Raw genomic sequence first — 22,990 nt, forward strand, 5'->3', positions numbered from 1 at the left:
ATATGGCCATTTTCTTTTTTTTTTTTTTAATTTTATTTTATTAAGTTCATTGGGGTGACAATTGTTAGTAAAATTACATAGATTTCAGGTGCACAATTCTGTATTACATCATCTATGAATCCCATTGTGTGTTCATCACCCAGAGTCAGTTCTCCTTCCATCACCATATATTCGATCCCCCTTACCCTCATCTCCCACCCCCCACCCCCCACCCCCCTTACCCTCTGGCAACCACTAAACTATTGTCTGTGTCTATGAGTTTCTGTTTCTCATTTGTTTGTCTTGTTCTTTTGTTGTTTTTGGTTTATATACCACATATCAGTGAAATCACATGGTTCTCTGCTTTTTCTCTCTGACTTGTTTCGCTCAGTATTACTCTCTCAAGATCCATCCATGTTGTCACAAATGTTCCTATATCATCTTTTCTTACCACCGAATAGTATTCCATTGTGTATATATACCATAACTTCTTTATCCATTCATCTATCAAAGGACATTTTGGTTGTTTCCATGTCTTGGACACTGTAAACAAAGCTGCAATGAACATTGGAGCACACGTGTCTTTATCTCTAAATGTTTTCAGATTTATTGGGTAGATACCCAGGAGAGGGATTGCTGGGTCATATGGCAATTCTATTCGTTTATTTTTTGAGGAACCTCCACACTGCCTTCCATAACGGCTGCACCAGTCTGCATTCCCACCAACAGTGTATGAGGGTTCCTTTTTCTCCACAGCTTCTCCAACATTTGTTACTATTTGCCTTGTTGATGATCGCCATTCTCACTGGGGTGAGGTGATATCTCATTGTGGTTTTGATTTGCATTTCTCTGATGATTAGTGATGTTGAGCATTTTTTCTTATGTCTATTTGCCATTTGTATGTCCTCTTTGGAGAAATGTCTCTTCAAGTCCTCTGCCCATTTTTCAATTGGGTTGTTTGTTTTTTTGTTGTTGAGTTGCATGAGTTCCTTGTATATCCTGGATACTAGCCCCTTATCGGAGACACTGTTTGCAAAAATTTTCTCCCATTCAGTTGGTGGCCTCTTTATTTTGTCAATGGTTTCTTTTGCTGTGCAGAAGCTTTTAAGTTTCATATAGTCCCATTCATTTATTTTAGCTTTTACTTCCATTGCCTTTGGAGTCAAGTTCATAAAATGCTCTTTGAACCCAAGGTCCATAAGTTTAGTACCTATGTTTTCTTCTATGCAGTTTATTGTATCAGGTCTTATGCTTAAGTCTTTGATCCATTTTGAATTAACTTTGGTACATGGTGACAAATAGCAGTCCAGTTTCATTCTTTTGCACGTGGCTATCCAATTCTCCCAGCACCATTTATTAAAGGGGCTGTCTTTGCTCCATTGTGTGTTTTTAGCTTCTTTGTCAAAAATTATCTGTCCATATTTATGTGGTTTTATTTCTGGGTTCTCAATTCTATTCCATTGGTCTATGTGTCTGTTTTTCTGCCAATACCATGCTGTTTTGATTATTGTAGCCCTGTAGTACAAGCCAAAGTCAGGAAGTGTGATACCTCCATTATTGTTCTTTTTTCTTAAGATTGCTTTGGCTATTCGGGGTCTTTTGTGGTTCCAAACAAATCTGATGATTTTTTGTTCTATTTCTTTAAAATACGCCATTGGGATTTTGATGGGGATTGCATTGAATCTGTATATTGCTTTGGGTAATATGGCCATTTTAACTATGTTGATTCTTCCAATCCATGAGCACGGAATGTCTTTCCATTTCTTTGTGTCTTCTTCAATTTCTTTCAAAAATGTCTTATAGTTTTCAGCATATAGGTCTTTCACATCCTTGGTTAAGTTTATTCCTAGGTATTTTATTCTTTTTGCTGCAATTGCAAAAGGAATTGTTTTTTGTATTTCTTTTTCTGAGATTTCATTGTTAGTATATAGGAAGGCAATGGACTTTTGTGCGTTGATTTTGTAGCCGGCAACTTTACTGTATTCGTTGATTGTTTCTAATAGCTTTTTGGTGGAGTCTTTAGGGTTTTCTATATATAGTATCATGTCATCTGCAAAGAGTGATAATTTAACTTCTTCATTCCCAATTTGGATGCCTTTTATTTCTTTCTCTTGCCTGAGTGCTCTGACAAGGACTTCCAACACTATGTTGAAAAGCAGAGGTGATAGGGGACATCCCTGTCGTGTTCCTGAACGTAGAGCAAAGGGCTTCAGTTTTTCTCCATTAATTATGAGATTAGCAGAGGGCTTGTCATATATGGCCTTTATTATGTTAAGGTATTTTCCTTCTATACCCATCTTATTAAGTGTTTTAATCATAAATGGATGTTGTATCTTGTCAAATGCTTTTTCTGCATCAATTGATATAATCATACGATTTTTGTCCTTTATTTTGTTTATGTGATGTATCACATTGATGGATTTGTGTATGTTGAACCATCCTTGTGCCCCGGGGATGAACCCCACTTGGTCGTGATGAATAATCTTTTTAATGCATTGTTGTATTCGATTTGCTAGAATTTTATTTAGGATTTTTGCATCGGTATTCATCAGAGATATTGGTGTGTAGTTTTCTTTTTTTGTGCTGTCCTTACCAGGTTTTGGTATCAGGGTAATGTTGGCCTCATAAAATGAGTTGGGGAGTACTGTCTCTTCTTCAATTTTTTGGAAGAGTTTGAGCAGGATTGGTATTAAATGGTCTTTGAAGGTTTGGTAGAATTCACTAGTGAAGCCATTTGGTCCCGGACTTTTGCTTTTGGGAAGGTTTTGGATGACTGATTCAATTTCGTTACTGGTGATCGGTCTGTTTAGATTTTCCAGTTCTTCATGGTTCAGCCTTGGAAGGCTATATGTTTCTAAGAACTTATCCATTTCTTCTAGGTTGTTGAATTTGGTGGCATATAGTCCTTCATAGTATTCTTGGATGATCCTTTGTATTTCTGTGGTGTCCGTGATAACGTCCCCTTTTACGTTTCTGATTTTGTTAATCAGTGTCTTTTCTCTTTTTACCTTAGTAAGTCTAGCCAAGGGTTTGTCGATTTTGTTAATCTTTTCAAAGAACCAGCTCTTTGTCACATTAATTTTTTCTATTGTCTTTTTGTTCTCTATTTCATTTAGTTCTGCTCTAATTTTTGTTATTTCCTTTCTTCTGCTGACCTTGGGTTTTACTTGTTCTTCTTTTTCTAGTTCTTTAAGGTGTAACATGAGTTTATTTATTTGGGAGTTTTCTTGTTTCTTGAGATAGGCCTGTAATGAGATAAATTTCCCTCTTAAAACTGCTTTCGCTGCATCCCAAAAATTTTGGTAGGATGTATTTTCATTGCCATTTGTTTCTATGTATCTTTTGATCTCTCCTCTAATTTCTTCTTTGACCCAGTCCTTCTTTAAAATTATGTTGTTTAATCTCCATGTATTTGTGTTTTTTCCCGCTTTCTTTTTACAGTTGATATCCAATTTCAAAGCCTTGTGATCAGAGAATATGCTTGGTATGATTTCAATCTTCTTAAATTTGTTGAGACTGATTTTATGTCCCAATATATGGTCTATCCTTGAGAATGTTCCATGTACACTAGAAAAGAATGTATAGTCTGATGTTTTAGGATGAAGTGCTCTATAAATGTCAATTATGTCCATTTCATCTAATGTGTCATTTAGGGCTACTATTTCGTTATTTATTTTCTGTTTGGATGATCTATCCATAGCTGTCAATGATGTATTTAAGTCCCCTAGAATAATTGTGTTTTGGTCAATTTCTCCCTTTAGTTCTGTTAGTAGTTGCTTGGTGTATTTCGGTGCTCCCTGATTGGGGGCATAAATATTGATGACTGTTATGTCTTCTTGTTGTACAGTCCCCTTCACCATTATGAAATGTCCATCTTTGTCTCTTGTTATCTTTTTCACCTTGAAGTCTGTTTCATCTGATATCATTATGACTACACCTCATTTTCTCTGGGTACCATTTGCTTGGAGTGTCAATTTCCACCCTTTCACTTTGAGTCTATGCTTGTCCTTGTAGCTCAGATGTGTCTCTTGGAGACAGCATATGGTTGGGTTTAGTTTTTTGATCCAATCTGCTACTCTGTGCCTTTTTATTGGTGAGTTCAGTCCATTTACATTTAGGGTGATTATTGATATGTGAGGATTTCCTGTCATTCTATCTTTAGTTTTCTGGTAAGGCTGTGTCTCCATTGTTTCTTTGCCTTTTTGTTGTTGTCTATTATTTCTGTGTGGTGGTATTCTATGATGTTTCCCTCTGTTTCTTCTTTTATTTCAGTATATATTTCAGTTCTGGATTTATTTTGAGTGGTTACCCTTAAGTTTATGTAAAAGAAAGTTTGATATTTAGAGTATTCCATTTTCTTCAGCACGCTTACTTTCTCCATTCCCATATTCCGGTTCAGGCCTTTACTCTCCCCCTTTTTGAGTTTTGGTTGCCACAAATTGTCCCTGTTGATGGTGGTCGAATAGCCTCCTTTAGTATTTCTTGTAGTGCAGGTCGTGTATTAGAAAATTCCCTCAGCTTCTGTATGTCTGGAAAGGTCTTTATTCCTCCTTCATATCTAAAGGATATCTTTGCTGGATATATTATTCTTGGCTCATGATTTCTCTCTTTCAATAGTTTGAATATTTGGTTCCACTCCCTCCTGGCTTGTAGAGTTTCTGCTGAAAAATCTGATGATAATCTAATGGGCTTTCCTTTGTAAGTTACCGTCTTCTTTTCCCTGGCTGCCTTGAGGATTCTTTCTTTGTTGTTGATTTTAGACAGCTTCAATACAATGTGTCTTGGAGAAGGCCTGTTGGGATTGAGGTAACTAGGTGTTCTATTTGCTTCTTGGATTCGAGGGTCCAGTTCTGTCCACAAATTTGGGAAGTTCTCATCGACAATTTGTTTGAATATATTCTCTGTTCCCTTCTCTCTTTCTTCTCCTTCTGGTATGCCCATTATTCTTATGTTGCTCTTTCTGATGGAGTCAGAAAGTTCTTGTAGAGTTCTTTCATTTCTTTTAAGTCTCAAGTCTCTTTCTTCTTCTATCTGTGTCATTTCCAAGTTTCTATCTTCGATGTCACTGATTCTTTCCTCTATCTGGTCAACTCTACTACCTAAACTGGTTATTTCATTCTTAATTTCTTCTATTGAATTCTTAATCTCCAGAAATTCTATTTGGTTCTTTTTTAAAATTTCAGTCTCTTTTGTAAAATGCTCATGCTGTTCTTTGATTGAGTTTCTGAGTTCATTTAACTGCCTATCTGTGTTTTCTTGTATCTCGTTGAGTTTTTTCAGAACTGCAATCTTGAATTCTCTGTCATTTAAGTCACATATTTCTGTATCTTTAAGTGCCTTCTCTGGAGATTTTTCACTTTCTTTCTGAGCTGTCTTGTTGCCTTGGTTATTCATGGCGATTACTGGTTTACTATTTCTCTTCCTAGACATCTACAGGAGTGACTTCTGCAACAGGTTGATAGAAAGCGGTCTTTCTTTTGTTTTCCAGTACTTGTTGGTAGAATGTTTTATTATTTCTCCAACTGCAATTTATTTTTCTTCTCCTACACGGTAGTGCTATGTTTTCTCTGCACTATTCCAGCTTCTCACACACTGGGGGGTTTCCCTGGGAGAAGGGCTTCTCCTCTGTTTATAGTTTGTCTAGGTCACAGGGCGCAGTGTCCCGGTGGGTATGCGGAGAGCTTTTGATGTTCCAAAGCTCTTCCAGCTCCTGATTCAGAGCCCATGTTTCAGCAGTTCTGTTTACTCCTGCAGGGATCCGCCCAGATAGGTGGGGTCAGGGGCGGGGTGAGTTGTGAGAGGTGGCCCAGAGCAATGGCGGCAACCACCACCACAGCCGGTCCTGCTTCCACAGCTCCCTCTGCTTTGCCAGAACTAGTTGGGCTGTGAATTTGTGTTTGCGGTCCACAGTTCTCAAAACAGCAAATTTTCTGTTGTTTTGATCTGACGCTGCTACTGTTTCGTTTCTAGCACTGCGAGGTGGGGGCGGGGCGAGCTCTGGGAGGGGAGGGAGGGGGCGGCTAGTCTCAGTGCCTAAGGCTCCGTTCTCTGCTCGGCAGTGCAGGCTTAAACCACCGTTTTCAGCCTTTTTCCCTCAGTCTTTTCTCCGAGGTCTCTGCCGTGAGCGTTGGGTTCAGCCGTGGTATATGCTGTCCCCTCAGCCCTGTGGGCCACAAGCGGAGCCCTAGCAGTCCGAGCTCTTCCCTCTCCCGCAGCTGCGGTAGTTCCGGGAAGCAGCGAGCTCGGAGCACAGAGCTAGGTCTGCGTCCTCCGCCCGCGCGGCTCCGTCTCCGCGCACTTCTCCCTTTCCTCCTCCCTCCACTCGCGCGAATCTCCCACCTGTAGGTGATTTCAGTCGGTAGTGGGCCTCTTCGTGTTGCCTGTCTGCTGTGCAGGGAGTCCTTTGTGGAGTTTTTGTTGTTCAATTCTTTGTAAATTCCAGGGGAGCTTTACAGAGGCTCACCACACACCACCATTTTTCCGGAAAATCCAATATGGCCATTTTCATTATGTTGATTCTTCCGATCCATCAACACAGAATGTCTTTCTATTTCTTTGTGTCTTCTTCAATTTCTTTTATAAATGTCTTATACTTTTCAGTGTATTGGCCCTTCACATCCTTGGTTAAGTTTATTCCTAGATATTTTATTCTTTTTGTTGCAATTACAAAATTGTTTTTTTTTCCCCTTTTTCTGAGATTTCATTGTTAGTATATAGGAAGGTGTGGATTTTTGTACGTTGATTTTGTAGCTGGCAACTTTACTGTATTCATTTATTGTTTCTAATTACTTTTTGGTGAAGTCTTTAAGATTTCCTATATATAACATCATATCATCGGCAAAAAGTGACAGTTTAATTTCTTCATTCCCAATTCAGACGCCTGTTATTTCCTTCTCTTGCCAAATTGTTCTGGCTAGGACTTCCAATACTATTTTGAAAAGCAGTGGTGATAGGGGATAGCCCTGTGCTGTTCCTGAAGGTAGGGCAAATGGCTTCAGGTTTTCAGCATTATTATGATATTGACTGAGGGTTTGTCATATTTGGACTTCATTATGTTAAGGTATATTTTCCTTCTATACCCATTTTATTAAGTGTTTAAACCATAAATTGATGTTGTATCTTCTCAAATGCTTTTTTTGCATCTATGGATGTAATCATATGATTTTTGTTCATATTTTGTGTATGCGGTGTATCACATTGACGGATGTGCATATGTTGAACCATCCTTGAGCCCGTGGGATGATCCCACTTGATAGCGATATATGTTTTTAATACATTAAGTATAATTAGAGAAAAATGTAAGAAATTTCTGTTGGTCAAAAGAAAGGAATAAATGCTTTTTGAATTGAATTAGGGAGACAAAGTGTAGACAAATGAAAGTTGTGGTTAATAAGATGGGTCAGACACAAATAATGTTCTTGTTGAGAAGCTTACTTTAATCATCTTGTAATTTTCTAGCATGATATAATCATTTATGAAAATGATAGCACATTTTCCATGTTGAGACAATAATAGTTTTGTATTCTCTTGCTATCTGCACCTTATCCAATTCATTGGTGGTGTCAGGAGAGTTGACACCTGAGAGTCGTTGTGGGAACACATTTAAATTTCAAAATCTCCAAGAATTTATCATTAGATATTGCCTCACATGGGCTGTAGTCTGAGACTGGTGCCGTTTCCATTTATAGATTTGCACCAAGCACTTTAAGGCAGCAGAGAAACCTGAGAAGTCCTCAGTGGAACCCAGAGAGGATGCGTTGCAATCAGGTGTTCATCCAAAATCAAATAACGGTGTAGGTAATCATGTTGATGATCCCATTGGAGGAAAAAGGTGAAAGTGTAAGATGCTGCACATTAAGCACATTACTCATTATTTATTTATTGAACAATCCTGGACTTTAGTAATAAAACCCTTGGTAGCATATATTGCTTTTTTTTCTCTTGTTAGTTTGGTGCAAACGTAATTGTGGTTTAAAACATTAAAAATAATTGCAAAAACCTCCATTACTTTTGCACCAACCTAATAGTTAAATATCTGAGTTGAGAAAATTTGACCCTCTTATTTCCAAAACAATGCAGGCACAGACTGCTTTTGATCCAAGGGTGTGTTACTGACCAAAATTTATGAATCTAGTGTGGAAAATCAAAATGAAAAATTCTTCTGCTGGTGAGATGAATACACAGGTAGAGGGAAGTGAGGAATGTAAGCGGCGTAGCCTTTCTCTGTACGTTAAGTGTTGGAAAAAGTATCAATGTTTATAATTCCCAGAAAGCCATTCATTTGATAATAGAAATTAGAATCTGAGGGGAAAATACAGTGTCAGCAGCTATCGGTTAGGAAACAGAAGGGACAGTGTGATATATGCCCACTCTCATGGTGAGGACTCTGCCTTATATGTATTGTCCTAAAACTTACTGTGCTGGAAACTTCACAGCAGTTTTTCATTTCTAAAAATGACTTCTTAGTGAAAGTGAGTGAGGTTTAGTTACCAGGTATGTGCTTCTGAAACAACATAGATGAGATCTCTTAACGTTGCTTTTTTCTTGGCTATACTGTTCTATGAGATGTGGTAAAAGAAGAAGAAAAAAAGAATCCCATGATTAGAACGTTTGGGAAACACTGACTATTATTCCCCATGTTATAAATTCACAGTGTGTGTTTTTTTATGTTAAAGATATAGAATTCCTAGCATAAACAAAAACTGAAAAACGAAACAAAAATACTGCTATTCTGATTAATACAGACAGAGAAATAGAGAGAGAGAGAGAGATCCCTTTTTCACTGAATACCTGCTAATATTTTGTAGATTGGCCAATACTGAACACAGTCTTGGAAAGGCTGGTCTAAGGAATGAAAAACCTGCAAATTAAGAGGAAAGCACTTTCAGGTGTGAAGCGATGCCTGCGGTAGGAGGCTTCACCAGTCTGTATTTCCGTCCAAGCATCTGCTTTTATTTTATCCCTTTCACCCTTTCATCTTTTTTCTTTTCAGTAAAATCTGTGCTAAAGATAAAGAGAAAAGTGTCATTTACTATCCTAAAGGAGCTATTTACCGTAAATAGTTACAGTGGAGCCTGGTAAAGGTGTGGTGATAATAAGACACATATGAGCTTAGGTTCTCTTGGTAGCAAATAACAAAACCTAATCAATGTTGGATACATGAAATCCAAAGGCAGAAATAAAACCAGCCTAAAGAAAGGTCCTGAAAACAGCCATATCATTTTCAATAATGCAGTCATGAACTGGTTTTCAACAAGGGCTGTCTTCCTAGGCAAACATTCAGAATCTACTCTACAGATTCAAACTGAACTCTGCACATACCGCCCCTCCACAAACACACATGATGCAAATGAAGGAAAAAATACATAAGTGGATGTTCTGTACCTGTAACGTGTATACCAGGCATCAGTGACCATGGTAAGTCAGCCCTCTGCCAGCCTAAGGCTCATTTCCCATTATCAGTGTTGCCCAGTGTTAGCATGTCAAAGAGATACTCTACCATTCAGACTTCCAAAACATCCATCTTGCTACCCAGAGTTCACATTACCATCTGCATAATTTCATGGACATAAACATTTCGGGTAAAGCTGAGACCCCTTTTATTTTAATCCCTGCCCAATCCCATTCCCTTCAGTTCTTCCCCAGAGGCAACTGGAATCCTGATTTTCGGGCCATGTTTCAATACTTTTACTAATTCATCTGCACCCACGTTCACCAGGGCCCCAATTCACCGCACCCCCAAATACCACAGTGTTTATAAGGGGAAGAATTCTTTTGTTTTCCAGGGTCCCACGGAATACCTTCTCCCTCCATTCACGGAGATCGGGAGCTGCATGTGGATGCGACATGGATCAGTGTAGAGGCTACTGGAGACCTGTTTTAAAACTTAAAAGGTGAGGGTTTTGTGCAACCACACACACACACACCACACACACAGAGACACACACACACACCACACAAACAGACACCACACACACACACACACACACACACAAAGAGTAATGAAGGAAAGAATTTTATATATTTTGGAACTCACAACTATATTGGAAAAAATGGTAAAATTGGAAAGAAAAAACCTTAAGTGAATGTTTAGCAAGGGCAATACTGCAATGTGCCTGGTCGGCATGGTGACTAGGGGAAATCATCCAGTGGCTATGGGGCAGGCAGTCCAGCCTCAGTTCTTTTTGTCACTGTCGCCCAGGGTTAGCTTGTCAAAGAGGTAGTCTGCCAGGCCAGATTCCGGGGCTCCCATCTTGCGCAGGTTGGTGATGTGGTCCCCCAGCTCTTTGATGAACTCCACCTGCCCCTGCAGGCAGTGACTGCTCAGGAAGGCGCACAGGTGGGCGTCCTTCATCTCGGTGGCCAGCTGGTGCAGGTCGAGCAGGCTCTGGTTCACGCTCTCTCCAGGTGCAAGGCGCACTCCATGGCCTTCAGGCCGTTCTCCCAGCGGTTGCGGTCACGCCTGCTGGTGTTGCGCAGGCGGAGGTGGCCCCCGCGCTGGTTCTGCAGCTCCATCAGCCTCTCCGCGTGCTCCCTCTCCTGGCTGGACTGCTGCAGGAAGAAGCGGGCGAAGTGCTTCAAGGCCACCTCGTGGCTGCTGAAATAGGAGGCCACAGACAGGTACATGTAGGAGGCGTAGAGCTCCAGGACCATCTGGTTGTTGATGGTGGCCTCGCATTTGGGGTAGCAGTTCTGGCACAGGGACGAGGGCAGCAGGGTCGTCATGGCTGGTGGTGCCAGTGCAGCAGGTTCCAAGGCCAAATCGGCTCAGAAGCTGGGGCTGAGGGGTGCAGCAGCAGGAGCGAAGGTGGTGGCTGCAGGGCCTGGGACGCTCCCGCAATGAGCGAGGAGGTCGGCAGGCTCTTCTCCTGCTCACGCATTGTCCCCAGTTGCCTGGTGGCTGGCATTTGGCGGTTGCCTCTGAAACCTGATCGTTAGACGTAACCTTTACCCTGGAAGTGGTGAGGGTGGGGGGGGCTGGGGTCGGAGGGGTCTGCCTGTCATTGACCTGCGCCTGGTTCCATCAGAGTCTGTGTGGGGCAGGGACAATCTGCCCTGAGTGCCTGGCGTCTGAGTTTTTAATTTTCCAATTATATTTCTTTTTCGCAAGGACCTTATCTGGCCTCTAATCTTTCCCTGCTGTACAAGACACTTTTATTTTGTATATCCGTTTTCTCCCCTTCAGTTTCTGAGAAAACGAATGTGAATTTTTGGTAAAGGTCTCTTCTGTTTCCTGTATTGCATTTGGGGTTCCCCTGACACAGAAAGAGTTCTGTTTGGTAATCATAAACTTCTCTTAAACTTCCCTCACGTATCTGGCAAACCTTTCTTTCATTTATATTTATGGATAAAGGACTCATTTCGTCAGCCAGGAAATTAACATGGATCTGATCGAGAGTTGTGATGTCCTTTTCACTAGTAGGTTTCTGCCCGAAATGGGAGGGCAGAACATGTCAATTATTCAGTGGTTTTGTTATTTGGGGGTACATGCTAAAGGTCAATGACAAAGGCAATCTTAAATGCACCAAGAGAAAAGCTTTTAGCCGCTTACCTGGTAGCAGGATTCAAAACTAATATTCAGAAATCTGTTGCATTTTCATACACCAATAACAAACTATCAGGAAGAGAAATTAAGACAACATCCCTCTTACAATTTTACGAAAGAATACCCAGCAATAAATTTAACCAAGGAGGTAAGAGACTTGTGTTCGGAAAACTCTAACACATTGAAGAAAGAAAGTGAAGAGGATACAAATGAAGGGAAGCACATTCCGTGCTCATGGATAGGAACAATTTCTGTTTTAAAAGGTGCACACTGAGATCCGGTCAAGATGGTGGAGTAGGTAAACTCTGTGCTTACCTCCTCTCACCACCATATGAAAATTACAAATAATCTGCAAAACAATCATCAATGAGAATCTCCTGAAATCTTATTGAACTGAAGCACTACAACAAAGAACATACAGAAGGAACCACCTCGAGACTGATAGGAGGGGCAAAGATGTGGAACGGGCCGGTCCCATACCCACATGTGACCATTGAAAATCAGAAGGGATATGTCAGCTTTTGAATTAACCCCCTGATGAGCGAGGATTCCCAGCTGCTCCCCATCCGAGGGTTCCAGTGCCAGGGAGAGATGTCCCCATGGTTTTGGTTGTGAAAAGCAGCGGAGATTGACTGACTGAGACAGAGAGCAGCTACTGTCCCAGGAGTTCCTTTACAAGGGACCGCGCACTGACTTGCCAATGGACTTACTCTCTGTGAGCTCCTACACTGGGGCTGCAGCTATAGAGGCAACCCCATCATACAGGGGTGAACTGAGTTGTCTGGCTTCAGGACAAGGACTGGAGGGGACACTTTCTCCTGGACGGAGTTGCTGTTGGAAGCCATTGTTTCTCTCTTGAGTCCTCCTGCCACACCTTCCCTTTGTGCAGATGCAGGCAGCCGCCATATCTGTGTCTCCATCAAGCCAGCTAATGCCATTGGTTTTCTATGTCCAGGCGATTTGAGACAACTCCCCACCCAACTGTTGGGCACACACTAGCTTCTTCCAGTGGCTTTTTTATACAAATTACCTGCTGTGGCTCATGCTGTAGACTTTGCTATGGTCTCTCAAAGGTTCGCAGAACCCAGACAAAGAACATCTAGTTTGAGCATGTCCCGTACCTCTGGCTGAGAAGCTCTAAGCATGGCACAAGCAGCATCCAGCCTTGGTTCATGGCTTGGCCTCTCAAGGTACCTCCATGCATGGCTCAGGCAGCAGCCATCTGTAGATTGCTTTGTGGCTTCTGCCTTCTGGCTACGGGTGGGCCACGGACTGGAGCTGTACTTGAGGTACAGTGGGTCCTCTCCCAGGTGGCCATGGTGCTGGCATGCCCCGTCGTGAGCTTCCAAACAAGCATCACCCAACCATCTCCAAGGACGACAAACCCAAGGGCAGATTGGGAATGCATCAGAGCCCCGCTGAGGCATATCCTGCTCTGTTAGGGTGAGACCCTTCACCACAACTCCTCCACTGTAGTCATGGCCAGTCCCCACAACCAGTGAGCCTGAGGGTTAGTCCCTACTATTGACATGCTAATAATAACCAAGGCTCAACTACAAGGCTCAACTACATTAAAAACCAAGGGTACACATCACCCACTCAAGGGACACAGCTGGAGTGCGAGGCTCAGGTGACCAGGAAGACTGCGCCACAGAGCTCCGTAGCACACTTACAACATGAGGCCACTCTGCTAACAACGGGAGATATAGCAATCCTGTGTAATACATAGAAACAAACACAGGGAGGTAGCCAAAATGGGGAGACAAAGAAACATGTCCCTAATAAAAGAACTAAACAAACCTTCAGAAAAAGAACTGAACAAAGTAGAGGCAAGTAATCTACCAGACACTGGTTATAAGGATACTCAATGATCTCAGGGAGAATTTTAACAAAGAGATAGGAAACATAAAAATCCAGATAGAAACCATAAAAAGTAACCAGTCAGAAATAAAAAAATACAGTAATAGAAATGAAGAAAACATTGTAGGGAATCCGTAGTAGGTTAGATGAAGCAGGGGATCGAATCAGCAATTTAGAATGTAAGATAGTGGAACACACCCAATCAGAACAGCAAAAAGAAAAAAGAAGCCAAAGAAATAAAATTAGGAGAGCCTAAGGGGCCTCTGGGACAACATGGAGCATAACAACATTCACATTATAGTGGTACCTGAGTGAGAAGAGAGAGAGCATGCTATTGAAAACGTATTTGAAGAAATAATGACAGAACACATCCTTAACCTCGTGAAGGAAATAGACATACAAACACATAAAGCACAGAGAGTCCCAAAGAAGACGAACCCAAAGAGGCCCACACAAAGACACATCATAATTAAAATGCCAAACATTAAAGACAAAGAGGGAGTCTTAAAAGCAGCAAGAGAAAAGCAGTTAGTTACCCACCAGGGAGCTCCCATAAGACAATCAATTGATTTCTCAACAGAAACTCTGCAGTCCAGAAGCAATTGGTGGGAAATATTCAAAGTGATGAAAAGCAAGGATCTACAACCAAGATTACTCTACCCAGCAAAGCCATCATTTAGAATGGAAGGACAGATAAAGAGCTTCCCAGACAAGAAAAATCTAAAGGAGTTCATCACCACCAAACCAGTATTACACAGATTCTTAGAGGGATTTCTTTAAGACAAAAAAAAGGGGAAAAAATAAAACATAAGAATAACAAAGTGGCCACAACTACATATCTACCAAGAATTACTTTCAATGTAAATGTATTAAATGCGCCAATAAAAAGATAGTGGGGGCTGAGTAGATAAGAAAATCAAGTGTTTTATATATACTGCCTATAGACACACACAGAACTAAAGGGATGGAAAAGATATCTAATATAATGGAAAAAGATATTTAATATAAATGCAAACAAAAAGCTAGGGTGGCAATCCTTACACCAGGCAAAATGACTTTGAAACAAAGACTATAACAAGATACATAGAAGGACCTAGTAATCCCATTTTTGTATATTTATCCAAAGAATCTGAAAGTGCTAGCTCAAGGACACGTGCTCATCCATATGTTCATGGCAGGATTATTTACAATAGCGGAGATATGGAAGCAACCTAAGTGTCCATCAGTACATGAATGGATAAAGATGCGGTCCTACATATATAAAATGGAATAGTACTCGGCCATAAAAAGGAATGAAAAACTACCATTTGCAACAACATGGATGGACCTAGAGGTTATTATGCCAAGTGCAGTACGTCAGACAGAGAAAGACAAATACCAAAAGATTACATATACATGTAAAATTATAAAACAAGCTAAACAAACAAACAAACAAACAGAACAGGAACACACTCAAAGATACAGAGGGAAATCTGATAGTTGCCAGATAAGATGGGTTTGCAAGCCTGGGTGGAAAAGGTGAAGGGATTAAGAACTATAAATTGGCAGTTACAAAAGAGTCACAGGGATGTAAAGTACAACATAGGAAAATGTTGTAATAACTCTGTATGGCCTCATGGGGGGGAGTGACTAGACATGAGAGAGAGATCACTTCATCAGTTATATCAATGTCTAACCACTATGTTGTACACCTGAAACTAATATAATATTGATCATCAAGTGTAATTGAAAAGAAATTTTAAAAATAAATTTCCATAGGTCAAAAAGGAAAGAATAAATGCCTGTTGATTTGCATTAAGTAGCCAAAGCATAGGCAAAATGAAAGTTGTGGTTAATAAGCACAGTCAGACACAAATAATATTCTTGTTGAGAAGATTACACTATTCACCTTGTTATTTTCTAACATTTTACATTAAGAACGTAGAATTCCTAGTTGAAACAAAAGTGGAAAATGAAATGAACAATCCTGCCTATCCAATTAATATCATATATGAAATTAATTATATATTGATTAATACCATATGTAAAATGTGTATACATTTCTTTGGCACATGCAATATATATATATAATATATATACTATATAACATATATAGTATATATGTATACTATATAATATATATTATATTATATACTATATTGGTACATATTATATACTATATATTATATATAGTATATATATAATACATCTATAATAATATACATATATATATAAAATATGAAATATACGTATTTTTGGCATGCTCTGTATATATAGAGGGCATCATTTTGCCAAAAAATCAATACACATTTTAAGAAAGGAAAACTGTATTAAAATTGTAATACTCAATGTATACCAATAACAAAAGATGAATACAAGTCACGTTTGACTTCTGCAATTACAAAAGGTTCTCAAAGTGATTACCATCAGTGTCCAGACTCTTCTGATTATGATGAACTACTGCTTGAGCAACGTTGACCAAAGTGTCCACTTGTATACAATTTTTTCGCACCCATTATATATATTTTATATATATGATATGTATGTATATTACATACGTATTTTATATTATGTTTATATTTTTATATATTATACTATATATATATATATATATATATATATATATATATATATATATAGCGAGAGAGAGAGAGAGAAAGAGAGAGAGAGAGAGAGAGAGAGAGAGAGAAAGAGATCAGTTTTTCACTGAATACCTGTTAATATTTTGTGGCATGGGCTGATACTGAACACAGTCTTGGAAGGGCTGATATAAGGAATGAAAAACCTGCATATAAGAGGAAACAATATCAAGTGAGAAGGCATGCCTACAGTAGCAGCCTTCACTAGTCTGTGTTTCCATCTAGGGAATTGTTTTTATTTTATCCCTTTCACCCTTTCATCTTCTTTCTTTTCAGTAAAATCTGTGCTAAAGGTAAAGAGAAAAGCGTCATTTACTATCCTAAAGGAGGTATTTACTCTAATGTAAAAAGTTGCAGTGAAGCTTGGTAAAGGTGTGGTAATACTAAGAAAACATTTAGCTTATGTTCTCTCAGTAGCAAATAACAAAAGCTAAACCATAGATGGATACATGAAACCCAAAGGCAGAAATAAAACCAGGCTCAGGAAAGGTCTAGAAAGTAGCCATATCATTTTCAATAATGCAGTCAGTGAACTGGTTTTCAACAAAGGCTGTTTTCCTAAGCAAACATTCAGAATCTAGTTTGGAGATTCAAACTGAACTCTGCCTACACCCCCACACACATACACACATGATACAGATGACAGAAAACATACATAAGTGGAAGTATTGTACCTGCAACATGTATGCCAGGCATTGATGACCATGGTAAGTCGTCTCCCTGTCTGGGAAAGCCAGCCTGAGGCTCATTTACTATTATCAGTGTTGCCCAGTGTTAGTTTGTCAAAGAGATACTTTACTGTATGGACGGAGTCCCAGAGAGCAGTTTCCAGGCTCTCACCCTCACATGGAAAGGTGCTGGGTTGGGTAGTAGATGGCCATCAGCTGTAACCAGTTAACCATCAGCCACTATTATGACTGCCGTGGTTACACTGGCAAGCGTGGATTGTGGCTAGCAAGTGCAGTTAGCAAGCAGATTATGGATTGCGGATCATGTTGATCCTACTTTCTGTGTCTTGCCCAGTCGCCAGTGACACTGGGGTGCAGGAAGACTCCTTGTTGGGGTACTGGCGGATGCTTGCTTTTGTGTCTCGACCAGCCGCCATCGAGAATATAGTGGTATGACACCCCTATCTATGCCTCCATTGTTGTTCCTTTTTGGCCTCACCATTTCCTGCGTTCTTGTGTGGAGAGCAGGAGCTGAGTCCCTGCATTACATCTGCCGTTCAGAGTTGCAAAACCCCCATCTTGCTACCCAGACTTAACATTAGTATATTCATAATTTCATGGACATAAACATTTCAAGTAAAGCTGAAGACTCCCTTTATTTTAATCCCTGCCCAATCTCATTCCCTTCACTTCTTCCCCAGAGGCAAGTGCAATCCTGATGTCCAGGCCATGTTTCTGTTAATTCACATGCACCTACATTCACCAGGGCCACACCTTATCCCACACCCACATACCACAGTGTTTATAAGGGGAAGATTTCTTTTGTGTTTTCCAGGGTCCCACGGAGTACCTTCTCCCTCCATCCACTCAGATCTGGAGCTGCATGTCGATGTGGCATTGGTCGATGTACAGACTCCTGGATACCTGTTTTAAAACTTAAAAGGTGAGGGTTTTGCACGCGCGTATACACACAAATCAATGCAAGACTTTTATATATATTTAGGAACTGACAACTTTATTGGAAAAAATGGTAAAACTGGAAGAAAACAACTTAAGTGAACGTTTTGCAAGGGCAATACTGCAATGTGCCTGGTCGGCATGGTGACCAGGGGAAGTCATTCCTTGGCTATGGAGCAGGCAGTCCAGGCTCAGTTCTTTTTGTCGCTGTCACCCAGGGTGAGCTTGTCAAAGAGGCAGTCTGCCAGGCCAGATTCCGGGCTCCGATCTGGCACAGGTTGTTGATATGGCCCCACAACCCTTTGATGGACTTCACGTGCTCGTGCAGGTAATGACACTCCAGGTAGTCACACAGGTGGGCGTCCTTCTTCTCGGTGGCCAGCTGGTGCAGGTCGAGCAGGCTCTGGTTCAGGGTTCTGTCCAGGTGCAAGGTGCTTTTCAAGGCCTTCAGGCCGTTCTCCCGCGGCCGCATCAGCTTCTCCACGTGCTCCCTGGCCTCCCTGGACTGCCGCAGGAAGGAGGGGGCGAAGTGCGTCAAGGCCAGGTCCTGGCGGTCCAAGTAGAAGGACAGGCACAGGTACATGGAGGAGGCGTAGAGCGCGGGTTGATCTGGTTGTTGATGGCGGCCTCTCAGTTGGGATGGTAGCTCTGCTGCACTTGCGAGGGCAGCCCGGTGGGTGCAGGCGCCATGGGTGGCAGCACAGGCACCACGGGTGACAGCACAGGTGCCACGGGTGGCATTACAGACACCATGCCTGGCAGCACAGGCAACATGTCTGGTGGCACCGGCCCTCCGAAATTGAAGGCCAAGAAGTCATGGGGAGGGGGGCTGTGGAGCGGGCGGCGGCGGGGGCCACGGCGGTGGCTTTTATGACCTCCGAGATTCCCCATGGTGGTAGACGAGGGTGGCCAGAGGCTGAGTCAGCAGTGGCGATGGCGGGTACCTCGGGGGCTCCCCGATGGACTAGGATGGCGGCTGGAGGAGCTCGGGCTCCAGGGCCAGGCAGCGAGCAGAGGTGTGACCGTTGGACGTGACCTTTACCCCCAGAAGTGATGGGGCCAGGGGGGAGGAGGGAGGCCAGAGTGGGCAGCGTACCATTACCGTGTTCCAGGTTCCATCCCAGCCTGGGGGAGGAGGGCGACTCAGTGCTGAGTACCTGGCATATATAATATTTTCAAATGTTATTTATGTGTATAAGTGCACCTGGTTTGAGTTAATCATCTGCATGATTTTTTGAGCAACTTATTTGAATATTTTCCTAATGTGATTGTTTCATTAAATTAGCACGTTTGTAGTATCATTGGTTATGTTTAATATCACAAAGCTTTATTTGAGTGACCAACCTCCACACTAATGACAGTTCTGACAGCCTCCTCCCTCAGTTCCCAATCCTTGTTAACTCCAGTGATCTCCAGTTTTCTCCTTCTACTCATGATCAATTTCATACTTCTCAGAGGCCAGAGCACTGCCTCCAAATTCTCAGTGATCTTTCCACCTTTCCATCTTTCCCAGACGAAAACAAAAACAAGCACAAAACTCCCATCGTCCCTCTTTATTATCTCAAGTAAATACATGCAAGATACTGCATTGTGTATGGAAATTACGAAAAGAAAATATATTGTTAGGATTCAAGCATGTTATAGTGGGAAACATAAGACCAACCTTGGTATTTATAATTAATTTATTTGTGTATTAATTCAACAACCATTTATATTCTACAAATGTGTGTCAGATACAGTGATTCCGCAGATACACAGAAGACTCAAATGTGGTCTCTGTTCTCAAAGTACAAAATTGAGTCACAGAATATTAGAAGTTCTCTCAGGTGGTTTTAAAGTTGTGGATAAAATACCTATTTTCACTTAAAGTTTTATTTCCATGGCTTTGATTAATGTACCTTTATATTTCTTTGGGGGGGCTCTATTCCTTTTTGGAAGCTTCTGCTATTTTGTGATCAGTGTTTATGAAGAAAACAAAGGATGAGCTATCAAATGTCACAATTTAAATATATCCATTAACTTTTAGAGGCATTTAATTGTTGATTATGGAAAACAATAGAATAATAGTGTCTATTTCATAAGTTGATTATAATGATAGAATCGTATGTTAGAGATGGTAAAGAACTATATGATCAGTTTCTCAGTGAGATAAAAATTGTATTAGGTGTTTGCTTAACAGCAGTGTTTAGTCTTAATATAATTGTAGGCTTCCAAAATTTCCTTGGGAGATTCCATTGTAGATTTCACTGTATGAATGTATTTAAATAGAAGAAATCTTGATTTTATAGAACATTTTCTCAGTGTATCACAAGATTATTTAATAATTTTCCCCTGTAATTTTATTCTACAAATATTTAAAATAATACTATTGAATGCTTATATGTATACTAAGAGGTGATAAATGTTTCTCAGATAATTCATCCCTCATTATTACTTCCTAAAGAAGAAGGTAATGGGAAAATATATAACTAAAAGAAACTAAGGTTTAAAAACTAGCTTTTCTAAGTAAGGGAAATCAATAAACAAGCATGGAGCAGGACTTCAAAATTCCATAAAGGAAATATACATACGTATAAACAAAATCATTCCATCCAGTTTTTCTTTAATGAGGACTATAAAACTAAATACAAGCACAGAATGAGAATACTTAAGAGCAGATCATGGTTTTTAAAAATATAAATATAGGACTACACGATAAAGGTTTATTTGAAAGGTTTGTGGTCAGTTTTTGTACTGTGTTAGTATTAGTCAGTGTTCTCCAGAGAAACAAAACCAATAGGTTCTGTTTATCTGTCTGTCAGTCTATCTGTAAAATAAGGAATTGGCTCATGTGATTATGGAAACTGACAAGTCCCAAAATCTGCAGTGAGCAAACTTGAGAGCCAGGAGAGCCGATGGCATAGGTGGAGTCCAAAGGCCAGCAGGCTCAAGACTGAGGAAGTTCAAGTTGAAGGCAGGAAATAAACCAATGTCCCAGCTCCAAGGCAGTTAGGAAGGAGTTCCTTCTTACTCAGAAGAGGGTCAGCATTTTTGTTCTAATCTGGCCTATAACTGATTATATGAGGCGCAACCACAGTAGGGAGGACAATCTGCTTTACTCAGTTTACTGTTTCAAATATTAATCTTGTGGAAAAATACCCTTGCAGGCACACACAGAATAATATCTGACTAAATATCTGGGAACTCCCTGGCCTAGTCAAGCTGACATATAAAATTATCCATCACAGTATTATTCATAATAAATGCAGAGTAAACAAATAAAAATTCTAGTGCCATTATCTGTGAAAACTCTGTTTTGACTTTGTTTCCTTCATCATTGAAAAATGTTACAGAACTAATAGTTGCACAACTGATGTAAGACAATAAATTACGACTCAGTGTAGTGATTAGCTTTCTCTTAGTTATATATTTTGCCATTACCTTTTCCAAAGAAGTTAGGCAAAAAGCATAATCCTTATAAAGTTTTTCTATGATTCCATACCTTACCCAGAGTGTTAATAGGATAAGCTTATAATTTATGTAATCATTATTCTTCATGATTTAACATGAGTAATTAATTTTCTCTCATTTTTAGTTATCTAAACTTTTCTTTCACACTCTCAATGGCTTATTTGCTGATTTCCTTGTTCATAAAAATATAATTACCTCCACTAGCCAATGTTAAAACTCAGTGAAAAATGCAACTTATAAAAGTACAAGTTTTGTATAGTGTTTCCTGTGTGTTATTCATATTTATTACCTTTCCTCTGAGTTTTTCATTTTTCACTTCTTGTTCATATATGAAAAATAAATAATGTCCTTTTTACTTATTTCCTTGAAGTCTTTTGCCATTTTCCAAAAAACATCTCAGAATATTTAAGGTCAGTTAAACATACTTAGGGAATTTCAAATTCCTAGGAAATAGTTCATATTTAATAGTTTTGTGCCAAAATGATTTTAAACCTACTTTATTTCAATGTGAATAAATGGGTTGGGATATATTCTTTAGGTAGAACATTAGCATTTTGCTTTGCTTATGTGGACAGTGCTCTTAAATTCTGATTTCTTACATGACAAACAACCAATAAGGAAAGTCTTGTCAATAATCTGCCAAATGCCATCAGCTATATGACTTGATTCTCCATTGTAATGTTATCCCTTGATTTTCTCCTGCCAGAAATGTGCTAATTTTTTGATGCCATTGGCAGTGATATAAATTTCTACAGTATACACACACACCAAGAGGGATTGAATGCAAAGACAAAAGCTAGCATTCCTTGAGGGATATGAAATTGAAGATGTGTTGTGGAGTAACAATAACAGTTCAATTCATATTTTGTGATAGGTTTAATAACATCCTAGAAAATCATTGTGTGTATATGTGTGCAATGAATGCATACATTTGTATGTTCATGTAAGGCTTTGATAGCTAATGTTACCATTAACTAAAATTTGGATCTTATGTGGTATGAATATATATTATATATTCTAAAGAGATATTAGCATAAAATTAATAGCTTATACTTCATAATTCAGGCAAAAGTTCATGTTGCAGTCTTGAATCCAAAGGCAGGAAACTCAAACAGAATTTCTATATTGCAACCTGGTGGCATAATTCTTTCTTTTTGGGAGGGTTTCAGTCTTTGCTCCCAAGGCCTTCAACTGATTGGATGGTGCCCATGCACTTGATGGAGGGATAATCTCCTTCACTCAAAGCCTGCTGATCTAAATGTTAATCCCATCTAAAAAAACACCTTCACAGCAACTTCTGGACCAAACAACCTGGAACCATAGCCTAGCGAAGTTTGCACATAAAATTAATCATCACAGAAAGTAAACTTTAGTGAGGGCTGAAACAGGCAGAAGAATGATGAAGTGGGTTCAATCAGAGTGAATGTGATTGGCTATCTGAGAAGGGCTGGCCGATGCTGTGTGTGGGTGGGGGAGGCAGCAAGGATGCAGACCACCTGAGTCTGGTGGGGCATGAAAATGCTGTCCTGAGCCAGTGTTTAAGTAGACAGTAAATGTGGTAGGCAACTGAGGGTAGGCAGAGGCACACAGGATGTCAGAATTGGGGCCATGAGGCTTCATTTAACCAATGAGTTTCATCACGTTGATTTTCATAATTTATTCTTATTCCCTCGTTCATTTGTCCATTATATGCTGCTCCAGTCAGTCTTTGAACTTGCTGAAGCATTTGTTTATTAGCTTGGTGGGTGTTGCTTTTGGTTGTCAGTACTGCACTATTCATACTGAGGCAGTTGTTGCCTGCTAATTGAACAGGCTAGTTGTAATTTCTCTGCATTCTATGGTGATGCCAGTTTTCTTTATCCTGGGAAGTGTTGTTTGCATAAGCAACTTGCTTCCATTTCTAGTCTCTTTGC

At 40.1% G+C, this 22,990-nt stretch overlaps 2 pseudogenes; both read right to left on the reverse strand.

Moving 5' to 3' along the window:
* Positions 1–10,153: 10,153 nt before the first annotated feature.
* On the reverse strand, positions 10,154–10,713 carry LOC148754584 (ferritin heavy chain pseudogene; annotated as a pseudogene).
* Positions 10,714–17,818: 7,105 nt separating this feature from the next.
* LOC109440455 (ferritin heavy chain pseudogene) lies at positions 17,819–18,287 on the reverse strand (annotated as a pseudogene).
* Between the last annotated feature and the right edge of the window lie 4,703 nt (positions 18,288–22,990).

The sequence above is a fragment of the Rhinolophus sinicus genome, chromosome 18, assembly GCF_057876585.1.
Source record: "Rhinolophus sinicus isolate RSI-liver-muscle chromosome 18, RSI-T2T, whole genome shotgun sequence".
Lineage (NCBI taxonomy): Eukaryota > Metazoa > Chordata > Mammalia > Chiroptera > Rhinolophidae > Rhinolophus > Rhinolophus sinicus.